Raw genomic sequence first — 27,412 nt, forward strand, 5'->3', positions numbered from 1 at the left:
CAATTCTCTGCAAATACAAAATTCCAGCCTCCTGAACCTCTGGGTGAGAGATCCATATATAGATGTGAGCAGAGAGGATGAGTCAGCTCATGTTTTGACTTGTGGCTTCTCTCTGTCAGTTCTTGCTTCCACTTGGAGGTTGAGAACCTCTTACTCATCACTAGTCGAATTCATTGAGGCAAGTGTCATTGAGGAAGATTCTGGAAGCTTCCAGGGCCTTTCCACCTCGTTGAATGAACTTGCCATTTGTCATTTCCCGCTCAGCGCACCCTGGTAGTGCTTCTACCTGCATTGCAGTGCACCTAGCCAGTGTAACCTCTGCATTTCAGCGCAGACAGCTAGTGGAGCCATTGAATTGATCCTGATTGGACCATTTCTGAGTGGTTTTTGGTGGAGAACTTCTGGGAGAAGCTGTCTTTGGTTGACCTTGTTCCTCTAGGGGTAGGAACAACTCATTTAGGGACTTTGGATCCCTTGAATTACTGACATTTCATGCTCAACACTGTAAGGCACAAAAATGTCTATAACAGTTGCCCCCTAGAGTATGAGGCCGTTTATCGGGTGAAATGCTTTATTAGGAGGATTCGAAGTTCTTCTAATGCTGGGAGGAGACCTGTAATAAGATACAATACAATACATTATTTTTCATACTGCTTTCATGATCTAGCTGAGGTGGGCATTCCCATGCTCATCTTTATAAATTCATTTTCCTGTAAATAGAACAGACAATCGTCTGATGGTAGACTGATGATTTTGATGAAATCATCATCCTTTTGGTAGGATGATTATCTGCTGCAATGATGTACATGTCAATGTCTTTATTTTTTCCTGAATATATATCGCAGCCCGGATGGATGAAACTAGATCCGGGGTCTTCAAACTCGTTTGATCTTCACTCTAAGTACAAGTCGATCCATGTGAGAAATGTTCTGAAGTCGAACATTGAAAGACATCGCTTGATTACTAGTCAATGATGTAAACCGTTAACAAGCGCGAGAGGAATCACCGATAATGATAATGACCCTCAAGGTACTGCAGTGCAATTCACGTGGTGTGATTAAAGGACTTGGCGTCGAACACAACGCAAAATATTTCGGTCGAAGGTCATTGATGTATACCTGTCGCCAGAAGTGAGAAACTTGCCATTGAGGCATGCAAGCTTCAAAGTACTGAAGGGGGTGTTCCTAGATCAACTTCTTGGATAATGAGCTGATGTCGACAAGAAGCGATCCGTCAAAGGAGGGCCTTAATGTATCCCACATCAGTGACACGAAACTAATGATTTTGATGGAGGTGAAAACAGAGCTAATGATTTTTATGGAGGTGAAAACGATCTGATGATATATGGTTCAGGGTGGCGGTCATGAAAGGATGAAAGACAATGTATGGTAGTGGATGGGACACGGTTGACTTCTCTGGATGACTTCTCTTGAACATATCGGCGACACTTGTGTGATGGATTGGTAGCATTTACCCCAAAGGTGGACGGTATTGGCGAGACCATGGCGATGTGATCGGTGAATGAAACAACCCAACCCGACTTAGGCACGGAGTGGAAGTGTCATGTTCAAGAGCGACTTGCTACCAATAAAAGTTCCTTGAGTTTCTTCCCAATTTTTCCCCAGTCATTTCTGACCAGTACCTCTTTATTTTTTTCAAGCTTGAGGAGGATAACATATGCTTGTTCTATAATTTGCCCTTCGGGCAAACCCATCGCTATGTTTTAACGAGCCTAGCGATAGTGAAACTCGTTCTCGTCTAAAGACAAGTTTGTCGCTAATAATGCTTTTTAACGAGTCTAACGACAAAGATAACTCGGTCCTTTTCATTTTAGAGAGTCTGAAAGGGTACGTAAAGGTAACTCCAAAGTTCCTTTTTCGTCATCTAATCCCTTAAGTCCGAAAAAGTATAAAACAATATAGAAGGGATGGATTTTCGATAGTTTTAACGAGCCGAACAAAACAAGCGCTTGATCTTTTTGTGCAATAATCCCTTAGGTCCAAAAAGATTAAAATCTAGAGGAGGGATAGCACTTCCAGTCGGTTTAACGAGCTGGAAGGCCAAAACTCGGCAATCTTTTCATATTTTACGAGTCAGATGAAAAGAGCTTAAAGAAGACTCGTCTTTTGAGGAACGAGTGATGAACGGGTTAGCAACTGATTCCAGGTAAGGCTTGGAATTTTCCAATCATGACAGTGTCACAAGGATGGCTAGTGAAATCACTCTTCGCAGCTGTTCCTCAAAATGGGTAAACAATCAAATGGAGGTGAATGATCGGCCAATGGAAAAGTGGAGGTGATGGTGCAAACACGACCAAGGCTTTAATGGCTGATGATTTACATTCGCAGTGGTTATTTACCGGGTATTTCATTTTTTAACGAGCTTAAACACGAGTTGAAACACTTGCTCGATCTTATGTTTATTTTTTAACGAGCATGAACTATGTGCTAAAACTGCTCGATTTTATGTTTATTTTTTAACGAGCATGAACTATACGATAAAACTGCTCGATTTTACGTTTATTTTTTAACGAGCATGAACTATACGATAAAACTGCTCGATGATAAATTTGCATGCCCCCAACATAATAACGCAAATCGAGGTGCATGCACCCCAAGCTTCATTGCATTCAACTCGGTGGTTGGAATGAAGGTTTACCTTTGAGATTTGAAAAGGGGATTTGTTTCATTTTTTAATGAGGTTGACACAGTAAAAGAACTATCCTCATGACTCCTTGTTTCATTGTTTAATGAGGTTGACATGAGATAAGAAGCGTCCTCGGAGCCCACTGTATTTACAGTATTTGATAGAAAATCGAAAACTGAAGGATTATAAAAGGTCATCTTGAGTATCTTCTCCACAATCCGGGAGAAGGGAACGATGGTGGGAATCATTCCATGGTGCCTCGTCAATTACCATTGATTGGACAATTCCTTCGTCGGTTCCATGCACTCGCGACCAAGGATCTGAAGGGGTACCATATTCTCTAGACCTATCTATCCAAACGCTTGATGAGCGTTGATTTGGGGTTGCCCCCCAGGCCAAGAAAATTGATTGCTACAATATTTCTAAAATGGCGATGATCCATGTTGACAAAATGTTCAGGAATCTTTCGAATCCATTAGATATAGAATATTTCATATTGTAGGTTTCCACTGTGGCCACTTCCGCCGGATTACTCGGAGCCGGTAGGGCAAAAGTACCTATTAAGGCAGGGTCATTTAGGAGACCTACTCCAATATTTTGAAGCGAATGATTGCTTCCATGGATCATTAGAATGCTTCCCGTAATTTGTGAACTGTCAGGGAGGAAAGTTTGTTGGTCGACGACTGTAATTCCTCCTTGAAAGGGAAATGCAATCTTCCTGAAGTAGGTCGACACAATTGCGGCCATGGCATATATCCAGGGCCTTCCCAGTAGGATGTTGTAATCGAGGTTTCCATCAATTACTTCAACATCAATTCCTGTTGTTTTTCCCCCTAGTTCAACTTGCAAGTTACTTAAAATCCCGTATGGAGTGTACGATCGTCCATCAAATGCTTTTAACGTCTTTGACGATCTCGACAAGGGTGGTGAGCCTAAATTTTTCCAGCAACTTATCGACATAATACATGTAGATGCCCCCTCATCAATAATTGTTCGATGAATAGTTTTGTTGAGGGCTTTCACTTGAATGAGGAAAGCTAGTTGAGTTGGTAACTGAGGGTCATATCCTTTATGATCAAAGGCCACAAGATTGGAATCCATTGGACCAATCCCACCTATTGCTGATAATAAAGCTTGCTCTTGGGAGGGGCAATTTTGCGGTACCTCAAGTGTCGACATAGCGGACGACGATTTGGCCAGGTCCTCTATTATATTATAATTCTGTGCTATTTTTGCACGAGGATTAAATGTCGATTTGTGTACTACTCCCTTTGGCGGTTTTATTGTTAATTCAGGAATGATGGGTGGTACAACTTCTGTCGAAGTTGTTGTCGAACTACTTGCTTGATCTTTACCTTTGTCGTTCGACATCTGCGGATTCCCGTAATCTTTGTTCCTTGTTGAAATCAAAGCATCATTTTGTTGCTTGGAAATCGACAGCATTAGCACTTGCGATGGGGAAGCATTTCCACTATCAACCAGATTTGTACCTGGATTCGGAAACGGATGAGTTAACACTGCTGGGGTTTTCGAATTCTTAAAGAATTTTTTAAGCTCAGCTCTGTGTGGACAATCTAAAGTCCGATGATCTTCATCGCATATCATGCATGGATATTTTTGTTTCCTATTTCCAGGAGGGTTTGAAGAAGTTTTTTCAGGAGATGACTCACCCTGTTTCTTCTTCTTCCCTTTGCCTTGATTCTTCTTGCTTCCTGGTTGTTTGGTTTCTTTGCCCTTATCTGCTGATACAACATTTACTTTCGAAGCAAGAATTTCATCTTTTGCATTTTGATCTGAAATCTTATGGGCTTTCTTGGAGGCAGCCTTTGTCGATTTCGCGTTTGTCGTGCCAATCACACCATCGTCGGCATGAGAGTCATTATTTGATTTAGGAGGAGGAGGAATTGAGAATTCCGGTCTAGGGGCGTCAGGTATCTTGTCGTAGAGCATGCCAGACTGAGTATAAACCAAGTCTAGATATTGCGCACGAGCGATAACTTGCTCTTCTGTTACGACTCCCCCCTTCGCCACATCTTCCGTTATGGCAGGAAGTAACGACTTGATAAACCATTCAGCTAATAGCTGATCGGGAACGTACGTTTTCACCATCCTACGACGACGTCGCCACTCATGTATATGATCAGATATGTGAGTGGCCGTTGTCTGCTTGAAGTTGGTTAAGATTTCGGTTCCTGTTTCATACCTTATCGGTAATTGAAAATGGGTTAAGAAAGTCGTGGCTAGGGTGCTGAAATTGTCGAACGAAGCTCTAGGCAATTCAATATACCATTTTGCCGCTGGACCCGTTAACGTCCTCTGAAAAAGGCGAAGCCTTATCGAATCATCGTTTAGGGTGTTTGATGAACACCACAGATGAAATGTCATCACGTGATTCGATGGGTCTTCACTTGGATTTCCATTAAATTTAGGAATGTCCGATGGAAGTTTGTGAGGAATTGCTGGCCACCAAGGGGCGTAAGTAATTGGATCGTTTGTTAATCGGTGTAAATCGGGTAACTCTAAAGTTGCCACGAATGGTAACTGTTGATTCAGGTTAGGTGAAGCATCCCAGGGTACGATGGAATTGCCTAAGCAGTTGGCCTTTGCATGCCAGCATAATGTAATTGATGATGGTATGACTGATACGGTTGGTGGACTTGGCCACTATAAAGTGGTTGATTTTGACCGTTTTGAATGTACGGTTGTCCACTATTCGCAAAGATCTACTGCTCAGAACCTTGGTACACTTGTTGGAATTGTGGTTGTTGGTACTGCACCAGCCACGGTTGTGAAGCCATGCTCTGCTGTGCTATACTAACCGTTGGACCAAGATGTGGGGTAATTGTACCCGTTTGGACCTGTGTCGCCCCACCAGTTGGCGATTGTGGTTGAGTCACAAGGTCAAGGGGCTGTTGCATTACAACCTGAGAAATCTGAGGTTGACATACAACAGGCATCGATTGAACTTGTGACACTGTTACAATAGCCGGCATCGTCAGGATATTCGACATAGGTACACATTGTTGCATAGAATACAAAACTCTTGGTTGTTGGGGTAGCATAGGTACCCAACCACTTGTCGTAACTCTAGTATAGCCTGAATACTGTTGAGAACTCCCGTATGGATATCCTCCCGGAGGGGGTAATGAAAGGGTATACTGCCCCCCATACGGTGGTAATCCAGAACTCAAGGGGATTGTTTGCCCTTGGGGACTGGATGGCCCAAATTGACCTCCAAATGGATCAATTTGTCGAGTCTCAACATAAGAGTTGCCGGATATTATTCCGGAGGAACAAACTGGAACGGACCACACTGTCGAAATAGTCCCTGGATGGACTCCTTCTAGCGGTTGTGAGCTAGTCGGGACAGATGGTACGCCGACAAACATTGTCGGAGTGACGGCAGGAAGTTCTGCTGTCACTGTGTCATTCGACACGGTCCTAGATGTTGACGGTTGTTCAGACATTTTGAGTCTATCCAATAGATTGCCTAGCGATTCTACAGGAACTTCCACTGGTGGTAGACTAACTTCTGATGTCGAAGGAAATAGAGTGACCCCGACTCCAAAATGTGTTGGAGTACTTGCTTGTGGATCTTCTACAATTTCCTCTATCGCAATCAAACCAGGTGGAAGGGGAAGACCGTCAGGTCCATAAAATATTTCTAGTGCTGAAGAAGGGGTTGAATCGACAGTGACAATTGTTTGAGGAGCAAGACTCTCTGAACCGGTTACGGATGGAACTGGTTCAGTAACGCAAGTATTTGCTCTCAGACTAGGATCAATATCACTGTCCCTCTGTGGCTGTTGAACTTCTTCTATAGAGGCAGGGTTTCCAGAAATGTTTGGAGTAACCGGAATCTCGGATGTTGTTGGAACACTTGTTCTAACTTTGATAGGAGATTTCGAACCGGTTAAACGAGTTCGCTTTATCCGTACTGTTTTCGATTCCGGAGACAAAGATAGTTGACTCGTAAGCCTCTGCGAACGACAAGGTTTCAATTGACTTTCTTCCATGATTGCGGATTACTCGATCAACCAAAATACAAAAGGGGAAAGTGTGTTTCCGAATTAAATGAATTTTAGATGCTTTAGATACAACTTGCTTTTTCACTTTTAAAGAGTCGAGAAAAAGCTAAAGATGACTCTAGTCTCCTTCGATGTTTTAACGAGCCCGAAGTGACAAATGCTCGGATGGACTTTTTCTGTTATAGAGTCTGAAAAAGGCCAAAAGAAACTGCTCTGGAGTTTTAGGTAGAGGGTGTGCCAAACTTTTCGCAAAACCGCAGAATACTTTTTAGGGTACGGGCGGTCGATCTTCCTGAATGCTGTGTTCAGTGCATTGCGATCAGTAGGGCGGTCGACACGGCTTCCTATGGATAAAGGTTATATTCCTATAGGGGTCTCCCAATATATACGCGATGGTACGTGGGAGCACAATCCGTACTGGTACTAATCGTCCCTCAGGAGGAATCACCCAACCATCAGTGAGGCGACCAGTGACCAGGTTTAACGACGCCGGAACACGTCTCTAGCCTAGACCTCTATGTTGTGCGTTATGTTGCAAAGCGTTCATAAGTTCATTCAATTTATTTTAGGTTGATCTTTTTTAGAAGTTTGCCTTTTTGGATCACCACGAGATGTATGATACAATTCCTAAATGCAGTCTAAAGATGATAAGCAAGCTTTATATCTTTTCAACAATGAAAATCCTAGCTACAAGGGGAAAAGAAAGACACCATCTTTTCTCAAAGAGCATAGAGCACACAGTAATGCACTTTTCCCTAAATCAACATACAAACTGTCAAAATGAAAATGCACATATGCATGTATTTGTTTTCTCTTCCTTAATATTGATGCCTAAAAAGAAAGTTGTTATATAAATTTGAATTCGATTTCAAGTGAAGACACAAACAAGTTCCTTTTCCGAAATCAAAAAGATGATTACGACACTTTATGATTTACTTGTTTCGACACTTTGAAATGCATAAATTCAAACCAAAAGACAAAAGTAAAAGCTAAATCAACTGTGAATCAGCAAACAAACTCACTCCTAAGATCAAAACGACACTTACGACAGGTCTAGATCTAGGGGCGACAGTATGACTAGTTTACTTTTGTAATGGGAAACTGCAAATGATGTAACAAATACACAAAGAACAAATACAGTTTCTTTATATAACCGAGGCGGAATTGAGGCAAAGAAAAGGGGTTTCAGATAGGTACACTGACTGATAACAGGCTGCAAAAACAGAGATGAAAACTGAGCAAAAGGAAGCAGGGAACTACAGCTGCACAAGGCAAAGACTGATCAGCGCACCCTCAACACAGAGGTTTTGACATTCGGCACAGGTAGCCTTCACGGGTTCTGCATTGAAATGTAGAACCTCTTCAACCTCTTCACAGAGTCTGCGCTGAAGCAGAAACAAGAGTTGTTTTTGGGTTCTGGGTTATGGTTTGCAATTTTTTCTATAGTTTTTGGCCGGATAAAAGCTATCAATTAGGTACAATTAGGAGGGTGATTTATAGGAGGACTAAGATCTATCACAAAGGGCTGTTAGAGCACTTGTGAATCAGCTTCTCAGATCATAAACAGATCCAGTGAGAGGGATATAGTAGCTGATCTCTACTTTGCATTTGTAAATAGCAAATGTAGTTCGATTCGACACTCTTGAGTTTATGGAATGAATAGCAATAGAAACACAAGTAAACCAACAAGATACTCTCCCCAGTGGAGTCGCCAATTTGTTGTTGGGAAAAGTATCCAATACGGAATGCCCCTATCCCACTCTAAGAGGTGATAGTGCCTTAGCAACAAACAAGGAAAGCTATCTGAGTGTTCTTCTTTATGAGATGCAAATAGAGAAAGAAGGATGTAACTAACCGGTGTCTTCCGCTAGTTTTTCGATCCAATCCTTCTCTCTTTCGTTCACTTCCCGCTGCCTGCTCTTTCACTGGTCCAGCTTCACACGGTTCCTGCAAGATCACAAGAGTAGAAGACTACACGAAAGATAAAGATTCACATTCATAACTAGTTTAGGATCAGATATAAACTAAATATGCAAGTACAACAAAACACCATTGAAATACAAGCATATAGGAGAAACTCAAGTAGCTTTATTGATATGATAAACAAGGTTCAAGAGGAGATACAACCAAGTGAGTCCCGATCCAACATCTACCTCCAAGCAAAAGAATCCCTTCCTCTCCTCCAACAAAGCATAAATCACCCAATGTACTAATCTCAATCTCAAACCAACAGCAATTCTCTGCAAATACAAAATTCCATCCTCCTGAACGTCTGGGTGAGAGATCCATATATAGATGTGAGCAGAGAGGAAGAGTCAGCTCATGTTTTGACTTGTGGCTTCTCTCTGTCAGTTCTTGCTTCCACTTGGAGGTTGAGAACCTCTTACTCATCACTAGTGGAATTCATTGAGGCAAGTGTCATTGAGGAAGATTCTGGAAGCTTCCAGGGCCTTTCCACCTCGTTGAATGAACTTGCCATTTGTCATTTCCCACTCAGCGCACCCTGGTAGTGCTTCTACCTGCGTTTCAGTGCACCTAGCCAGTGTAACCTCTGCATTTCAGCGCAAACAGCTAGTGGAGCCATTGAATTGATCCTGATTTGACCATTTCTGAGTGGTTTTTGGTGGAGAACTTCTGGGAGAAGCTGTCTTTGGTTGACCTTGTTCCTCTAGGGGTAGGAACAACTCATTTAGGGACTTTGGATCCCTTGAATTAATGAAATTTCATGCTCAACGCCGTAAGGCACAAAAATGTCTATAACAGTTGCCCCCTAAAGTATGAGGCTGTTTATCGGGTGAAATGCTTTATTAGGAGGATCTGAAGTTCTTCTAATGCTGGGAGTAGACCTGTAATAATATACAATACAATACATTATTTTTCATACTGCTTTCATGATCTAGCTGAGGCGGGCATTCCCATGCTCAGCTTTATAAATTCATTTTCCTGTACATAGAACAGACAATCGTCTGATGGTAGACTGATGATTTTGATGAAATCATCATCCTTTTGGTAGGATGATTATCTGCTGCAATGATGTACATGTCAATGTCCTTATTTTTTCCTGAATATATATCGCAGCCCGGATGGATGAAACTAGATCTGGGGTCTTCAAACACGTTCGATCTTCACTCTAAGTACAAGTCGATCCATGTGAGAAATGTTCTGAAGTCGAACATGGAAAGACATCGCTTGATTACTAGTCAATGATGTAAACCGTTAACAAGCGCGAGAGGAATCACCGATAATGATAATGACCCTCAAGGTACTGCAGTACAATTCATGGGGTGTGAATAAAGGACTTGGCGTCGAACACCATGCAAAATCTTTCGGTAGAAGGTCATCGATGTATGCCTGTCGCCAGAAGTGAGAAACTTGCCATTGAGGCATGCAAGCTTCAAAGTACTGAAGGGGGTGTTCCTAGACCAACTTCTTGGATAATGAGCTGATGTCGACAAGAGCGATCCGTCAAAGGAGGGCCTTAATGTATCCCACATCAGTGACACGGAACGGAGCTAATGATTTTGATGGAGGTGAAAATGATCTGATGATATATGGTTCAGGGTGGCGGTCATGAAAGGATGAAAGACAATGTATGGTAGTGGATGGGACACTGTTGACTTCTCTGAATTACTTCTCTTGAACATATCAGCGACACTTGTGTGATGGATTGGTAGCATTTACCCCAAAGGTGGATTGTATTGGCGAGACCATGGCGATGTGACCGGTGAATGAAACAACCCAACCCGACTCAGGCACGGAGTGGAAGTGTCATGTTCAAGAGCGACTTGCTACCAATAAAAGTTCCTTGAGTTTCTTCCCAATTTTTCCCCAGTCATTTCTGACCAGTACCTCTTTATTTTTGTCAAGCTTGAGGAGGATAACATATGCTTGTTCTATAATTTGCCCTTCGGGCAAACCCATTGCTATGTTTTAACGAGCCTAGCGATAGTGAAACTCGTTCTCGTCTAAAGACAAGTTTGTCGCTATTAATGCTTTTTAACGAGTCTAACGACAAAGATAACTCGGTCCTTTTCAATTTTAGAGACTCTGAAAAGGTACGTAAAGGTAACTCTAAAGTTCCTTTTTCGTCATCTAATCCCTTAAGTCCAAAAAATTATAAAACAATACAGAAGGGATGGATTTTCGATAGTTTTAACGAGCCGAACAAAACAAGTGCTCGATCTTTTTGTGCAATAATCCCTTAGGTCCAAAAAGATTAAAATCTAGAGGAGGGATAGCACTTCTGGCCGGTTTAACGAGCTGGAAGGCCAAAACTCGACAATCTTTTCATATTTTACGAGTCAGATGAAAAGAGCTCAAAGAAGACTCGTCTTTTGAGGAACAAGTGATGAACGGGTTAGCAGCTGATTCCAGGTAAGGCTTGGAATTTTCCAATCACGGCAGTGTCACAAGGATGGCTAGTGAAATCACTCTTCGCAGCTGTTCCTCAAAATGGGTAAACAATCAAATGGAGGTGAATGATCGGCCAATGGAAAAGTGGAGGTGATGGTGCAAACACGACCAAGGCTTTAATGGCTGATGATTTACATTCGCAGTGGTTATTTACCGGGTAGTTCATTTTTTAACGAGCTTAAACACGGGTTGAAACACTTGCTCGATCTTATGTTTATTTTTTAACGAGCATGAACTATGTGCTAAAACTGCTCGATTTTATGTTTATTTTTTAACGAGCATGAACTATACGATAAAACAGCTCGATTTTATGTTTATTTTTTAACGAGCATGAACTATACAATAAAACTGCTCGATGATAAATTTGCATGCCCCCAGCATAATAACGCAAATCGAGGTGCATGGCCCCCAAGCTTCATTGCATTCAACTCGGTGGTTGGAATGAAGGTTTACCTTTGAGATTTGAAAAGGGGATTTGTTTCATTTTTTAATGAGGTTGACACAGTAAAACAACTATCCTCATGACTCCTTGTTTCATTTTTTAACGAGGTTGACACGAGATAAGAAGCGTCCTCGGAGCCCACTGTATTTACAGTATTTGATAGAAAATCGAAAACTGAAGGATGATAAAAGGTCATCTTGAGTATCTTCTCCAAAATCCGGGAGAAGGGAACGATGGTGGGAATCATTCCATGGTGCCCCGTCAATTACCATTGATTGGACAATTCCTTCGTCGGTTCCATGCACTCGCGACCAAGGATCTGAAGGGGTACCATATTCTCTAGACCTATCTATCCAAATGCTTGATGAGCGTTGATTTGGGGTTGCCCCCCAGGCCAATAAAATTGATTGCTACAATATTTCTAAAATGGCGATGATCCATGTTGACAAAATGTTCAGGAATCTTTGGAATCCATTAGATATAGAAGATTTCATATTGTAGGTTTCCACTGTGGCCACTTCCGTCGGATTACTCGGAGGTGGTAGGGCAAAAGTACCCATTAAGGCAGGGTCTTTTAGGAGACCTACTCCAATATTTTGAAGCGAATGATTGCTTCCATGGATCATTGGAATGCTTCCCGTAACTTGTGAACTGTCGGGGAGGAAAGTTTGTTGGTCAACGACTGTAATTCCTCCTTGAAAGGGAAATGCAATCTTCCTGAAGTAGGTCGACACAACTGCGGCCATGGCATATATCCAGGGCCTTCCCAGTAGGATGTTGTAATCGAGGTTTCCATCAATTACTTCAACATCAATTCCTGTTGTTTTGCCCCCTAGTTCAACTTGCAATTTACTTAAAATCCCGTATGGAGTGTACGATCGTCCATCAAATTCTTTTAACGTCGTTGACGATCTCGACAAGGGTGGTGAGCCTAAATTTTTCCAGCAACTTATCGACATAATACATGTAGATGCCCCCTCATCAATAATTGTTCGATGAACAATTTTGTTGAGGGCTTTCACTTGAATGAGGAAAGTTAGTTGAGCTGGTAACTGAGGGTCATATCCCTTATGCTCAAAGGCCACAAGATTGGAATCCATTGGACCAATCCCACCTATTGCTGATAATAAAGCTTGCTCTTGGGAGGGGAAATTTTGCGGTACCTCAAGTGTCGACATAGCGGACGACGATTTGGCCAGGTCCTCTATTATATTATAATTCTGTGCTATTTTTGCACGAGGATTAAATGTCGATTTGTGTACTACTCCCTTTGGCAGTTTTATTGTTAATTCAGGAATGATGGGTGGTACAACTTCTGTCGAAGTTGTTGTCAAACTACTTGCTTGATCTTTACGTTTGTCGTTCGACATCTGCGGATTCCCGTAATCTTTGTTCCTTGTTGAAATCAAAGCATCATTTTGTTGCTTGGAAATCGACAGCATTAGCACTTGCGACGGGGAAGCATTTCCACTATCAACCAGATTTGTACCTGGATTCAGAAACGGATCAGTTAACACTGCTGGGGTTTTCGAATTCTTAAAGAATTTTTTAAGCTCAGCTCTGTGTGGACAATCTAAAGTCCGATGATCTTCATTGCATATCATGCATGGATATTTTTGTTTCCTATTTCCAGGAGGGTTTGAAGAAGTTTTTTCAGGAGATGACTCACCCTGTTTCTTATTCTTCCCTTTGCCTTGATTCTTCTTGCTTCCTGGTTGTTTGGTTTCTTTACCCTTATCTGCTGATACGACATTTACTTCCGAAGCAAGAATTTCGTCTTTTGCATTTTGATCTGAAATCTTACGGGCTTTCTTGGAGGCATCCTTTGTCGATTTCGCGTTTGTCGTGCCAATCACACCATCGCCGGCATGAGAGTCATTATTTGATTTAAGAGGAGGAGGAATTGAGAATTCCGGTCTAGGGGCGTCAGGTATCTTGTCGTAGAGCGTGCCAGACTGAGTATAAACCAAGTCTAGATATTGCGCACGAGTGATAACTTGCTCTTCCGTTACGACTCCCCCCTTCGCCACATCTTCCGTTATGGCAGGAAGTAATGACTTGATAAACCATTCAGTTAATAGCTGATCGGGAACGTACGTTTTCACCATCCTACAACGACGTCGCCACTCATGTATATGATCAGATATGTGAGTGGCCGTTGTCTGTTTGAAGTTGGTTAAGATTTCGGTTCCCGTTTCATACCTTATCGGTAATTGAAAATGGGTTAAGAAAGTCGTGGCTAGGGTGCTGAAATTGTCAAACGAAGCTCTAGGCAATTCAATATACCATTTTGCCACTGGACCCGTTAACGTCCTCTAAAAAAGGCGAAGCCTTATCGAATCATCGTTTAGGGTGTTTGATGAACACCACAGATGAAATGTCATCACGTGATTCGATGGGTCTTCACCTGGATTTCCATTAAATTTAGGAATGTCCGATGGAAGTTTGTGAGGAATTGCTGGCCACCAAGGGGCGTAAGCAATTGGATCGTTTGTTAATCGGTGTAAATCGGGTAACTCTAAAGTTGCCACGAATGGTAACTGTTGATTCAGGTTAGGTGAAGCATCCCAGGGTACGATGGAATTGCCTGAGCAGTTGGCCTTTGCATGCCAGCATAATGTAATTGATGCTGGTATGACTGATACGGTTGGTGGACTTGGCCACTATAAAGTGGTTGATTTTGACCGTTTTGAATGTATGGTTGTCCACTGTTCACAAAGATCTGCTGCTCAGAACCTTGGTACACTTGTTGGAATTGTGGTTGTTGGTATTGCACCAGCCACGGTTGTGAAGCCATGCTCTGCTGTGCTATACTAACCGTTGGACCAAGATGTGGGGTAATTGTACCCGTTTGGACCTGTGTCACCCCACCAGTTGGCGATTGTGGTTGAGTCACAGGGTCAAGGGGCTGTTGCATTAAAACCTGAGAAATCTGAGGTTGACATACAACAGGCATCGATTGAACTTGTGACACTGTTACAATAGCCGGCGTCGTCGGGATATTCGACATAGGTACACATTGTTGCATAGAATACACAACTCTTGGTTGTTGGGGTAGTATAGGTACCCAACCACTTTTCGTAACTCCAGTATAACCTGAATACTGTTGAGAACTCCCGTATGGATATCCTCCCGGAGGGGGTAATGAAAGGGCATACTGCCCCCCATACGGTGGTAATCCAGAACTCAAGGGGATTGTTTGCCCTTGGGGACTGGATGGCCCAAATTGACCTCCAAATGGATCAATTTGTCGAGTCTCAACATAAGAGTTGCCGGATATTATTCCGGAGGAACAAACTGGAACGGACCACACTGTCGAAATAGTCCCTGGATGGACTCCTTCTAGCGGTTGTGAGCTAGTCGGGACAGATGGTACGTCGGCAAACATTGTCGGAGTGACGGCAGGAAGTTCTGTTGTCGTTGTGTCAATCGTCACGGTCCTAGATGTTGACGGTTGTTCAGACATTTTGAGTCTATCCAATAGATTGCCTAGCGATTCTACAGGAACTTCCACTGGTGGTAGACTAACCTCTTATGTCAAAGGAAATAGAGTGACCCCGACTCCAAAATGTGTTGGAGTACTTGCTTGTGGATCTTCTACAATTTCCTCTATCGCAATAAAACTAGGTGGAAGGGGAAGACCGTCAGGTCCGTAAAATATTTCTGGTGCCGAAGAAGGAGTTGAATCGACAGTGACAATTGTTTGAGGAGCAAGACTCTCTGAACCAGTTACGGATGGAACTGGTTCAGTAATGCAAGTATTTGCTCTCAGACTAGGATCAGTATCACTGTCCCTCTGTGGCTGTTGAACTTCTTCTATAGAGGCAGGCTTTCCAGAAATGTTTGGAGTAACCGGAATCTTGGATGTTGTTGGAACACGTGTTCTAACTTTGATAGGAGATTTCGAACCGGTTAAACGAGTTCGCTTTGTCCGTACTGTTTTCGATTCCGGAGACAAAGACGGTTGACTCGTAAGCCTCCGCAAATGACGGGGTTTCAATTGACTTTCTTCCACGATTGCGGATTACTCGATCAACCAAAATACAAAAGGGGAAAGTGTGTTTCCGAATTAAATGAATTTTAGATGCTTTAGACACAACTTGCTTTTTCACTTTTAAAGAGTCGAGAAAAAGCTAAAGATGACTCTAGTCTCCTTCGATGTTTTAACGAGCCCGAAGTGACAAATGCTCGGATGGACTTTTTATATTATAGAGTCTGAAAAAGGCCAAAAGGAACTGCTCTGGAGTTCTAGGTAGAGGGTGTGCCAAACTTTTCGCAAAACCACAGAATACTTTTTAGGGTACGGGCGGTCGATCTTCCTGAATGCTATGTTCAGTGCATTGCGATCAGTAGGGCGGCCGACACGGCTTCCTATGGATAAAGGTTATATTCCTATAGGGGTCTCCCAATATATACGCGACGGTACGTGGGAGCACAATCCGTACTGGTACTAATCGTCCCTCAGGAGGAATCACCCAACCATCAGTGAGGCGACCAGTGACCAGGTTTTACGACGCCGGAACACGTCTCTAGCCTAGACCTCTATGTTGTGCGTTATGTTGCAAAGCGTTGTTAAGTTCATTCAATTTATTTTAGGTTGATCTTTTTTAGAAGTTTGCCTTTTTGGATCACCACGAGATGTATGATACAATTCCTAAATGCAGTCTAAAGATGATAAGCAAGCTTTATATCTTTTCAACAATGAAAATCCTAGCTACAAGGGGAAAAGAAAGACACCATCTTTTCTCAAAGAGCATAGAGCACACAGTAATGCACTTTTCCCTAAATCAACATACAAACTGTCAAAATGCAAATGCACATATGCATGTATTTGTTTTCGCTTCCTTAATATTGATGCCTAAAAAGAAAGCTGTTATATAAATTTGAATTCGATTTCAAGTGAAGACACAAACAAGTTCCTTTTCCGAAATCAAAAAGATGATTACGACACTTTATGATTTACTTGTTTCGACACTTTGAAATGCATAAATTCAAACCAAAAGACAAAAGTAAAAGCTAAATCAACTGTGAATCAGCAAACAAACTCACTCCTAAGATCAAAACGACACTTACGACAGGTCTAGATCTAGGGGCGACAGTATGACTAGTTTACTTTTGTAATGGGAAACTGCAAATGATGTAACAAATACACAAAGAAAAAATACAGTTTCTTTATATAACTGAGGCGGAATTGAGGCAAAGAAAAGGGGTTTCAGATAGGTACACTGACTGATAACAGGCTGCAAAAACAGAGATGAAAACTGAGCAAAAGGAAGCAGGGAACCACAGCTGCACAAGGCAAAGACTGATCAGCGCACCCTCAACACAGAGGTTTTGAAATTCGGCGCAGGTAGCCTTCAAGGGACCTGCGTTGAAATGCAGAACCTCTTCACAAAGTCTGCGCTGAAGCAGAAACAAGAGTTGTTTCTGGGTTTTGGGTTACGGTTTGCAAGTTTTTCTACAGTTTTTGGCCGGATAAAAGCTATCAATTAGGTACAATTAGGAGGATGATTTATAGGAGGACTAAGATCTATCACAAAGGGCTATTAGAGCACTTGTGAATCAGCTTCTCAGATCATAAACAGACCCAGTGAGAGGGTTAGAGTAGCTGATCTCTACTTTGCATTTGTAAATAGCAAATGCAGTTCGATTCGGCACTCTTGAGTTTATGGAATGAATAGCAATAGAAACACAAGTAAACCAACAAGATACTCTCCCCAGTGGAGTCGCCAATTTGTTGTTGGGAAAAGTATCCAATACGGAATGCCCCTATCCCACTCTAAGAGGTGATAGTGCCTTAGCAACAAACAAGGAAAGCTATCTGAGTGTTCTTCTTTATGAGATGCAAATAGAGAAAGAAGGATGTAACTAACCGGTGTCTTCCGCTAGTTTGTCGATCCAATCCTTCTCTCTTTCGTTCACTTCCTGCTGCCTGCTCTTTCACTGGTCCAGCTTCACACGGTTCCTGCAAGATCACAAGAGCAGAAGACTACACGAAAGATAAAGATTCACATTCATAACTAGTTTAGGATCAGATATAAACTAAATATGCAAGTACAACAAAACACCATTGAAATACAAGCATATAGGAGAAACTCAAGTAGCTTTATTGATATGATAAACAAGGTTCAAGAGGAGATACAACCAAGTGAGTCCCGATCCAGCATCTACCTCCCAGCAAAAGAATCCCTTCCTCTCCTCCAACAAAGCATAAATCACCCAATGTACTAATCTCAATCTCAAACCAACAACAATTCTCTGCAAATACAAAATTCCAGCCTCCTGAACCTCTGGGTGAGAGATCCATATATAGATGTGAGCAGAGAGGATGAGTCAGCTCATGTTTTGACTTGTGGCTTCTCTCTATCAGTTCTTGCTTCCACTTGGAGGTTGAGATCCTCTTACTCATCACTAGTCGAATTCATTGAGGCAAGTGTCATTGAGGAAGATTCTGGAAGCTTCCAGGGCCTTTCCACCTCGTTGAATGAACTTGCCATTTGTCATTTCCCGCTCAGCGCACCCTGGTAGTGCTTCTACCTGCGTTTCAGTGCACCTAGCCAGTGTAACCTCTGCATTTCAGCGCAGACAGCTAGTGGAGCCATTGAATTGATCCTGATTTGACCATTTCTGAGTGGTTTTTGGTGGAGAACTTCTGGGAGAAGCTGTCTTTGGTTGACCTTGTTCCTCTAGGGGTAGGAACAACTCATTTAGGGACTTTGGATCCCTTGAATTATTGACATTTCATGCTCAACGCCGTAAGGCACAAAAATGTCTATAACACCCCTTATTACAACACCTTTTGTGGTTCTTCGCATATTACTGGGGCTAGGACCAAGGGCTTATCCTTCAGGCACTAAGGCCTATAGACTGGTGTCGGGGGGTCTTTTCCCTTTATAATGAAAAATGCCTGAAATAACTCTTTATACCGCATTAGACAATCCACCGGATGTGAAAACTTTATGAAATGTGGCCTATGAAATATCGTATTTGAGACCTTTTCCTTATTGTAGTTGCAGCCAGAGAGAAGTATCGATGATAGAAAAAACTTTACATTGCATGATCGCTAATCACCCATTGTGATGGGTGAAGTTATTACTGCCACGTGTCACCTTGTGAGTGGTGACACATGTCACCCAGAAATGGCCCCATTTGATGTTGAAAACACTGAAACTAAGTGACATGTGTCATATGTTAGGTTAGTATCCATACTGCCACTTGTCATCTATATTGCCACGTCATTGCTGATGTCATCTTCCTTGTCAGCTATGAGGACCAATCATATGCTGCCACATGGCCCCGTGGAGAAGAGAGAAAAAAATCCTGCTTGGCCTTGGTTTTTCTGTCAAATCCTTTGTTAATTGGAATAGGCCCCTCCTCGATGCTTTAACATTGTATCACAAAATCACAATGTCGCGGGGTATTTTGAAGAGTGAGCCCTCTACTCCGCTGATCTACCAATAGCCAATGCCCTGGTCCTACTAATCGTCGATATGCGATGTTCCATACCATGACGTGGAGAAGAGAGAAATGGGACCGCCCGCTCCTACTTTTCCCTCAATTTCCTTTGTTAATATTATTTTGCGTCCCCGCCCCCCCTGCCCCCCCGCTTTAACATTAAGGCCTAGTTCTTCGAAGAATCCCACGATATTGACGTTTGACAAAGGTTCTAGCCCTGCGCTAGTGTGCACCCATTTGCGCCTACAATCACTGATCTGTGATAGCAATGCTTGGCCTAGAAAACCCCCGATAAACATAAGTATGTGCCCTGGGACCCTGCCGATTGCTAATACGTTGATAAAGGTTGTTCCTAATGTTAGGATATTCTGACACATAGGAAATAGTTAATTATAACTTGGTCTATTGTAGAGTTAGGTAAAGTGTGTTTCTTTACTATGTACTTTTGTAACTTACAATCCGACGGTCACGATATGTTCTAGACATGAAGTGATCCGACGATTCATTCTCTCCTCGATATTACCGACACTTGGTCTGTGGCTTAGCACCCGATTGGTCCATGATCTCTATTTAAAGAGCATGGAGGGTCATTTGTAGGGTAACCATTCATGAGAGAAGCTTATGTAAAATTTCATTCTTTTATTAATAAATTTCTTGAAGTGGTCGTGTTGGATCAGGCTATGGACTGTTTCCCTCTTTGAACCATGTCAAGAATATTGGTGTATTGATCTGTGATCTATTTGTGAGCAGTGTCCTTTGGTATTTTGTTTGAGGAACTTACCCTATAAATTCCTACATGGTACCAGAGCTACTTGAGGTCTGCATTCGTTGGTGATCCAAATTTGAAGCCGGTATAGATGCATTCGACTGTCATTTCCTAGATATACTATTTTTGACTGCTTTCAGGCTGAGAGGACTACTCTATTGTGTTAGGAGCATCTATTCTAGTGAGGAACCCCTTTCGTTTCATGCAAAAAGGTTTCTGGTAGCCCTAGCTATGTCATTTTTAAGATTTGGAGGTATACAATGTTTATTTGCAGTTCTAGCTATACATCTCTCTGTTTATTTCGGTTTATTTATCTCACTGTTTTTTTATTACCATATCTATACCTTTCATTTTTGCATATGCTCTTTGCCCCACGACTCTGTGCAATCTAGGAAAATTAGAAACAGAAAGGAAGGATTTTTCTCATGCGTATGCTCTTTTCCACTACGCCTTAGTGTGATCTCGGAAAATCAGAAACATTGAGGGAAATTTTTAGTTTCCGGGTAAAGCTAACTTCAAACCATAAGGTTTGTTTTTTGTTATATGTCCATGTTGGGTTTTGTGGTTTTTGTTTCATAGGTAAAAAAAGAGTTTTCTCAAGTAAGCAGGCACCCCAAAGCTTCAGTGACTAAAAAATATTTTCCCTTCCTATTTTCCAAAAATTACTAACCTTTTGAACTAGCTCACTTGGTCCAAAGTTACTTTATGAGAATAGAGGTCTTGGGTTCCAGTCTTTCTTTTTGTTGAGTTACTTTTTCAAAAAGCACATGTAGTTTATGTTTTAAAATTACTTTATGTAAAAGTGTTCTCACCCATTATAAAAGTGAGTCACTTATAATTCTAAAGTCTCTTTATCTTTTATTTAAGTTACAATTTAGTGGGTAGCTCATAAAGTACCATTATAAAAATGACTTTCACTTATTTATAAAAGTGAGTCACATAATTTTTTTTAAAAGTGAGCTAATTAGATTTATGTTTGGAAAGGGGGAATATTTTTTTTTAAATATAACATTATCATTCATTTGCACACATTTGCGCACTTCGTTAGCATCTTCAACAACTTTTCTTCAAAAAGCCATAACTTCTTCATCCGGAAGCCGTTGTCAGACCTGTTTTTTTTAATCAGCCTAATTTTTCGATATCTTTCCATTGGAACACTTAGTTTCAACACCTACAACGTCAGTTTCTGTTAAACTGGAAAGTCCATGCCAAGTTATTCTTGATAGCACCAACTACTTCCAATGGTGGTCCTACATTGTGTATTTACTTAGAAGTAAAGGTATTTATAGAATAGCCTCAGGCAAAGAAACCAAACTTCAAGATGAAGATAAGGCAGCCAAATGGGAAAACAGGCAAGATCAGGCACATGGGTTGATAGGAATTTCTATTTCTCCAGATCTTAGATTTCATATCACAAAACTTGATACTCTTAATGAAGCAATGAAACAACTCACTAAAGTTTTTGGAATTAAAAATGAAATTAGAGCCCATCAACTCGAAAATAAGTTTCTTACATTGGACCCCAATAATTTTTCTTCCATTGAATATTTTTTGTCCAAGTTCAAGACCCTTAGACTTCTCCTGGAAGGTGTTAAGGTTAAGAAAGAACATGGTAGCCTTATCTATTCCATTCTTACTAAGTTGGGACCAGCCTACTCTGTGTTTGTTTCCAACTTCCATTCTGCTAGAGAAACCTTTATTTCTCAAGGACAAGACTACAAGTCCCCTCTTTTGATGCCTTTTGTGATTCTTTAATAAGAGAACAAGAAAAGCTCTTATATCTTGGTCTTCTTAATCTTTGAAACTCTCCTAAGAAAACCTTAGACGCCCAGCAGCAACCAAATTCAAAGAATCCTAAGAAGTAGTATCCTAAAAAGAATGGTCCTAAACCAAACAAGGGTCCTAAGCAATTTCAGTCTCAAAATGAAAAACCATTTCAAAAAAATGATAAGGGAAATAAAACCAAAGGGAAGAATATTGATAAACCTTGCCACTTTTGTAATCGAGATGGCCACTTAGAATCCAAATGCTTTAAGAAGATGGAAGCCTTGGAAGCAACAATGAAGAAGCATAACATCCATTTGGAGCACTCTTCAACTTCAATCTCATCTTCAGGAATAACACTTTCTGCATGTGGTTGTCAAGCATCTCGGTCTGGTTATGCACTAAATTTATCTTCTTCTTCTCACTCTCATGAGTGGCTCATTGATTCTAGAGCTTCTTATCACATGGCCAAAAACAAAAGCATGTTTTCTTCTTTAAATGATTGTAACACAAAAAATATATATGTTGGTGATGATAGATCTCTTAGTGTTTTAGGGACTGGAACTGTTCATCTAGACAATGGTCAATTTAATGATGTATTATGTGTTTCAACCTTATCCTGCAACCTTCTATCTGTATATCAAATAAATAATTCAGGTGAAGGTAAAATCGTTGAATTTTCACCTCACAATGTTGTAATTAAGGACCTAAGAGATCCTAGATAGATTTTAGCTATTGGCATTGCTGATGATTCTACAAGGCTGTATAATTTTAACAACTTTGGGTCATCAAATCTTCCCTCAGTATTTGTTGCTCATAATGATGAAGTGAGCAAACTTTGGCATGGGAGATTTGGTCACTTAAACTATCGCTCCCTTCAAAATCTATGTAAAGAAAATATGGTGATAGGTCTTCAAATGGTATCTTGCAAAGATGGTGTTTGTTCCGGATGTGTACTTGGAAAACATCATCTAGATAGTTTTGAGAAACGTGCCTCTTGGCATGCCTCAACCCCTTTACAACTTGTGCATAGTGATTTATGTGGTCCACTTCCAGTTGTTTCATTCTCTGTCTACAAGTATTTCTTAACTTCCATTGATGATTTCTCTAGGCGCACCTGGGTATACTTCTTAAAACTCAAGAGTGAAGTATTTAACATGTTCTTGGCCTTTAAAGCCTTTGTTGAAAAACAAATTGGACATCAAATTCTTAAGCTAAGATCTGATAATCGCGGAGAATATGTTAACAAATAATTCATCAACTTTTTCACTGAGAATGGAATTAAAATGCAACATATTGTTCCATATACTCCACAACAAAATGGTGTAGCAGAAAGGAAGAATTGCACCTTAAAGGAAATGGCTAATTGTATGCTTCAAACTAAAGGACTTAATCTTAATTTTTGGGCAAAAGAAATTAACTATGAAAATTACATAGTAAATCACACTCCTACTAAGGTTTTAAAGAATATCACTCCAGAAGAAGCATGGAGCTCAATTAAACCAGATGTAAGTCACTTTCGTGTTTTTGGAAGTGAAGCATAGGCCCATATTCCAGATCAGAAAAATAAATCTTTAGAACCTAAGAGTGAAAAATGTATTTTTGTTGGATATTCTGAAGATGTCAAAGGATATAAACTTCTTCCACCTAAATCCAAAAATGTTATCATTAGAAGAGATGTAATGTTTTATGAAAATATATCAGCCTACGAGCCTAGTTCGGCGGATGTGCCACCTCTCTCTACCCCTTCTACTTCTGAAAATATTTCTTCTTCAAATTATGATAGCGAGGATGAAAATCCTCCCCCACCTTCTTGGGATCTTCCTTCAGCTCTTTAGCTTCCTAAATGGGTATGTGCTACTCGGGATGCAATAGGTGCTCTTGTAGGTGATCCTACAGATCATTGATGTACACGTTCTCAATTCGGTAGAGCCTCTTGTTTACTGGCTCAAGCTTCAGCAAATTATGATCCTGACACCTTTGCAGAAGCTTCAGTCCATCTAGATTTGGACGCAGCTATGAATGAAGAATATCATTCATTATTGGCAAATGATACATAGGATCTTATTCCTCTTCCAAAGGGACGAAAACTTGTTATATGCAAATGGGTTTACAGAACCAGGTATGGACCAGATGGAAAAGTTGATAAACATAAAGCTCATCTTTTTGCTAAGGGTTTTCACAAGTTAAAGGCACTGACTGTATTGAAACCTTCTCCCCTATTTCCAAAATGAACTCTATCCACCTTGTTATTTCCATTGCTGCCTATTTCAAATGGGAAGTCCATTAGACCGATGTTAAATCTGCCTTCTTACATGGGGACTTGCATGAAGAAGTCTATATGGAAAAACCTACTAGCTTTATACAAACAGACTCCAACCTTGTATGTCGGCTTAAGAAATCCCTTTATGGTCTCAAGCAAGCCCCTCGACCTTGGTATGCTAAAATGGATAGCTTTCTTTTAGAAACTAGATTTTCTAGGTGTCATTCTGATAATACTGTCTACACCAAGAAAGTGGGAAAGTCTCTTATCATTGTTGTTATTTATGTTGATGATCTTATCCTTACTGGTAGTGATCCCAACCTTATAAACCATGTGAAGTCCAACCTCAAAAAGAAGTTTGACAGACTTAGGACACTTGCATTATTCTCTTGGTCTTCAAATCTTGCAATCCAAGAAAGGTATTTCCCTTCCCCAGTCCAAGTATGCCTGTGATATTTTATGCCATTTTCACATGGAAGACTATAAGCCAGCCCCTTCTCCCTTTCATTCTCGAGACAAACTTTTAGTCACTTGTACTTCCCCTGAAGTTGATGCTACCTTATATCGTCAACTTGTAGGAAAACTTTTATATCTGACCCATACTTGTCCTGAGCTTTCCTTTGTTGTCAGCCTTATTGCTCAGTTTATGCAAAACCCACATGAAATTCCTTGGAAAGCAGCTAAAGTAATAGTTCATTATGTTCGAGGTAGAGTTCAGTTTGGGATTCATTACACTGCAGAAGCATCTCCTCTATTGGTTGGTTTCATTGATTCCGATTTGGCTGGTGACCCTAATGATTGGAAGTCTACTGCAGGTTATGTGTTCACTCTTGTTTCAGGACCTATTACATGAGCTTGCAAGAAACAAAGTGCCATTTCACTTTCTTCAATAGAAGTAGAGTATTGTGGTGGTGTAGAAGCTAGTAAGCAAGCCCTGTGGCTTTGTCAGATCCTATCAAAGTTTGGCTTTTAGTAGCAGCATCCGACTACACTTTGGTGTGATAATCAAAGTGCCATTCAACTCTGCAAAGATCCAGTCTAAAATCAGTGCAACAAACACATTGAAATTCACATGCACTTCATCAGAAAGCTCATTGATGACCATGTTCTTGAAGTGCAATATTTTTTAACAGATGATCAAGTTGCAGACATCTTTACAAAGGTTCTCACAGAGGTGAAGTTTACTAAACTTCGATTTATGGTTGGATTTCAAGAAGTTGTCACTAAGGGGGGATAGGCTCTAATGCCTCCTTCCTTCTCCTATTGTGTCATATTTGTACATCCTTCAATCCTATCCCAAGTTTTTCTTAAGGGGGGTGTTAGGATACATAGGAAATAGTTAAGCATAACTTGGTCTAGTGTAGAGTTAGGTAAAGTGTGTTTCTTTACTATGTACTTTTGTAACTTTCAATCCGATGGTCACGATATGTTCTAGACATGAAGTGATCCGACAGTTCATTCTCTCCTCGATATTATTAACACTTGATCTATGGCTTAACACCCGATTGGTCCATGATATCTATTTAAAGATCTTGGAGGGTCATTTGTAGGGTAACCGTTCATGAGAGAAGATTATGTAAGTTTTCATTCTTTTATTAATAAATTGCCTGAAGTGGCCACGTTGGCTCAGGTTGTGGATTGTTTCCCTCTTTGAGAGTTTTAACCACGTCAAAAATATTGGTGTATTGATCTATGATGTGTTTGTGAGTGATGTCCTTTGGTGTTATGCCTAAGGAACTTATCCTGTAAATTCCTACACCTAGACCCTCCGACTGCCGATATGCGATATCGACAATCGACAGATCACTGTTTTTCCTTTCACCATTGTTCATTGACTACTGGGCTCTGTCGATAACCGATTTGCAATTGGCTCCTGGGTCCATGATTGTGATTTTTCTGTATTCTTTGGGTCTTTCCAAGGGTAATCTTAAAAATGATTTAACGTTTGTTCTAGGAGTACATTTTTGGACATCCATATACCATTCGAAATCTCTTTCCGAACATTACGCAATGGAGGGAGGCCGATTAAGCTATGATATCTTCCATGGCTTGAAAAATGGCTTTAAATTCACTGATATTAGGTCCTTGAAGCGACTGATAATTTGTGAAAGAGTGAGTGACAAGAGGGCAGGAGAGGAAGGGTGAATTTCTCCTATAATTTTAAGGCCCCATTGTTGGAAAGGAGTTTCAGTAGATATGGGCTATAAGGGTAAAGGCAATAGTTTCCTTTTCCTTCGAATATTTGGAATTTGTGGCTTGAGGTGAATTTCTTTTGGACATCATAAAATAAGTTTGTCCAATAAAATCCTTCCCTTAGGATCTTGTTGGCAATAGTTTTCTAATACACATGTTTGTTGGTGACCATTTTTGTCCCCAATTTTCTGCCTCTCATCCCTATTTTCACCATATTTTCTTATGAAAGTACTCCTACTACCTACCCTATCACCTACATCACTCCCTAAACCCCACTAGTACATGAGTAATAGGTAAATGCAATTAACTGACATCATTTTACTATTTGTGATTGAATTTAAGTGAATTCTTGAGTCATGTATATATATGATAACTATTTATTCATGGGTATAGCCGGAAGATTGGTGGCAGGATTGGCAAGTCAATATAAATGGAAATATGCCTTGTCTTCAACATCGATCTCAGCCTTCAGATTCAAACAACCAATCCTTGACCGAGTTCGAGACAGCCTAGCTAGGTGGGCTCCTTTTTCTTGTTTTGATCATGAGAGTTTACACAACAATCTCTAATGACAAGCACAATGCTTCCATAATCGATTTGTTATGTTAAGAATGATAATTCCAAGGCCAAAGATCCTTTAGATTAGAATCAAAGAAGACTATGGTGGAGGGAAATGTTCCCTTAGGGCTTTTTGGGTTGAAACCCTAGCAGACTGAAAGTTGTCTATTCGAAGAAGCACACATTCACACAGCCATTATGCTATTATAAGCAAATTATATTGTAAAGGGTACGTACCTTAGGTCCTACATTTGAGAAGACCTTTAGGGTCCAAACTCTTCTTGGAGTTCCCTTCTTCTCTTTTGTCCTGCAAAACAACCAATTCAAAGAACACAGCAGTATATGGACAAAAAATTATAAAGAAACCATCTTCATGTTATAAATAAAGGTAGTTAGTTATGAAATCCAAATAACCATTTACATATGAATTCTAAACATGAATATCGTTAACATAAAGAAGATTCATTTCGGGAACCAAGACATGTGTTTCTTTTATTATAGACAAATAAAGTACATGAAAAAGGAATATTTTCACCTGAATCACCTTTAGCAGGCTCCAAGCAAAGCTTCCTTCCAGATCCGTACCAGCCTCAAGCCTTTAACAAACTCCTTCCATGACTCTCTCCATGATGTCATAAATGGTGGATGAACATCAACACACAAGGAAACAAAGGTTTCCTGGACAAATGGGGGAAGTGCAGAAGGCACAAGGGACTTCAGACCTGGTCAGGGGAAAAATCTCAGCATAATAACCTTTCTCTCTCTTCTCTCCTCCATTAGGCCTTCCCTTTGAGGTCCTTTTATACCTCTCCCAAAGTAGTTTTTTAGTTGGGAGTTGGTTGGGAACAGTTGGGCCACGGGCACTAACAGGTGATCAGCAGGTA

Source organism: Pinus tabuliformis, chromosome 1_1 (assembly GCF_031772625.1).
Source record: "Pinus tabuliformis cultivar Carrire ecotype Pingquan chromosome 1_1, CPIR1, whole genome shotgun sequence".
Lineage (NCBI taxonomy): Eukaryota > Viridiplantae > Streptophyta > Pinopsida > Pinales > Pinaceae > Pinus > Pinus tabuliformis.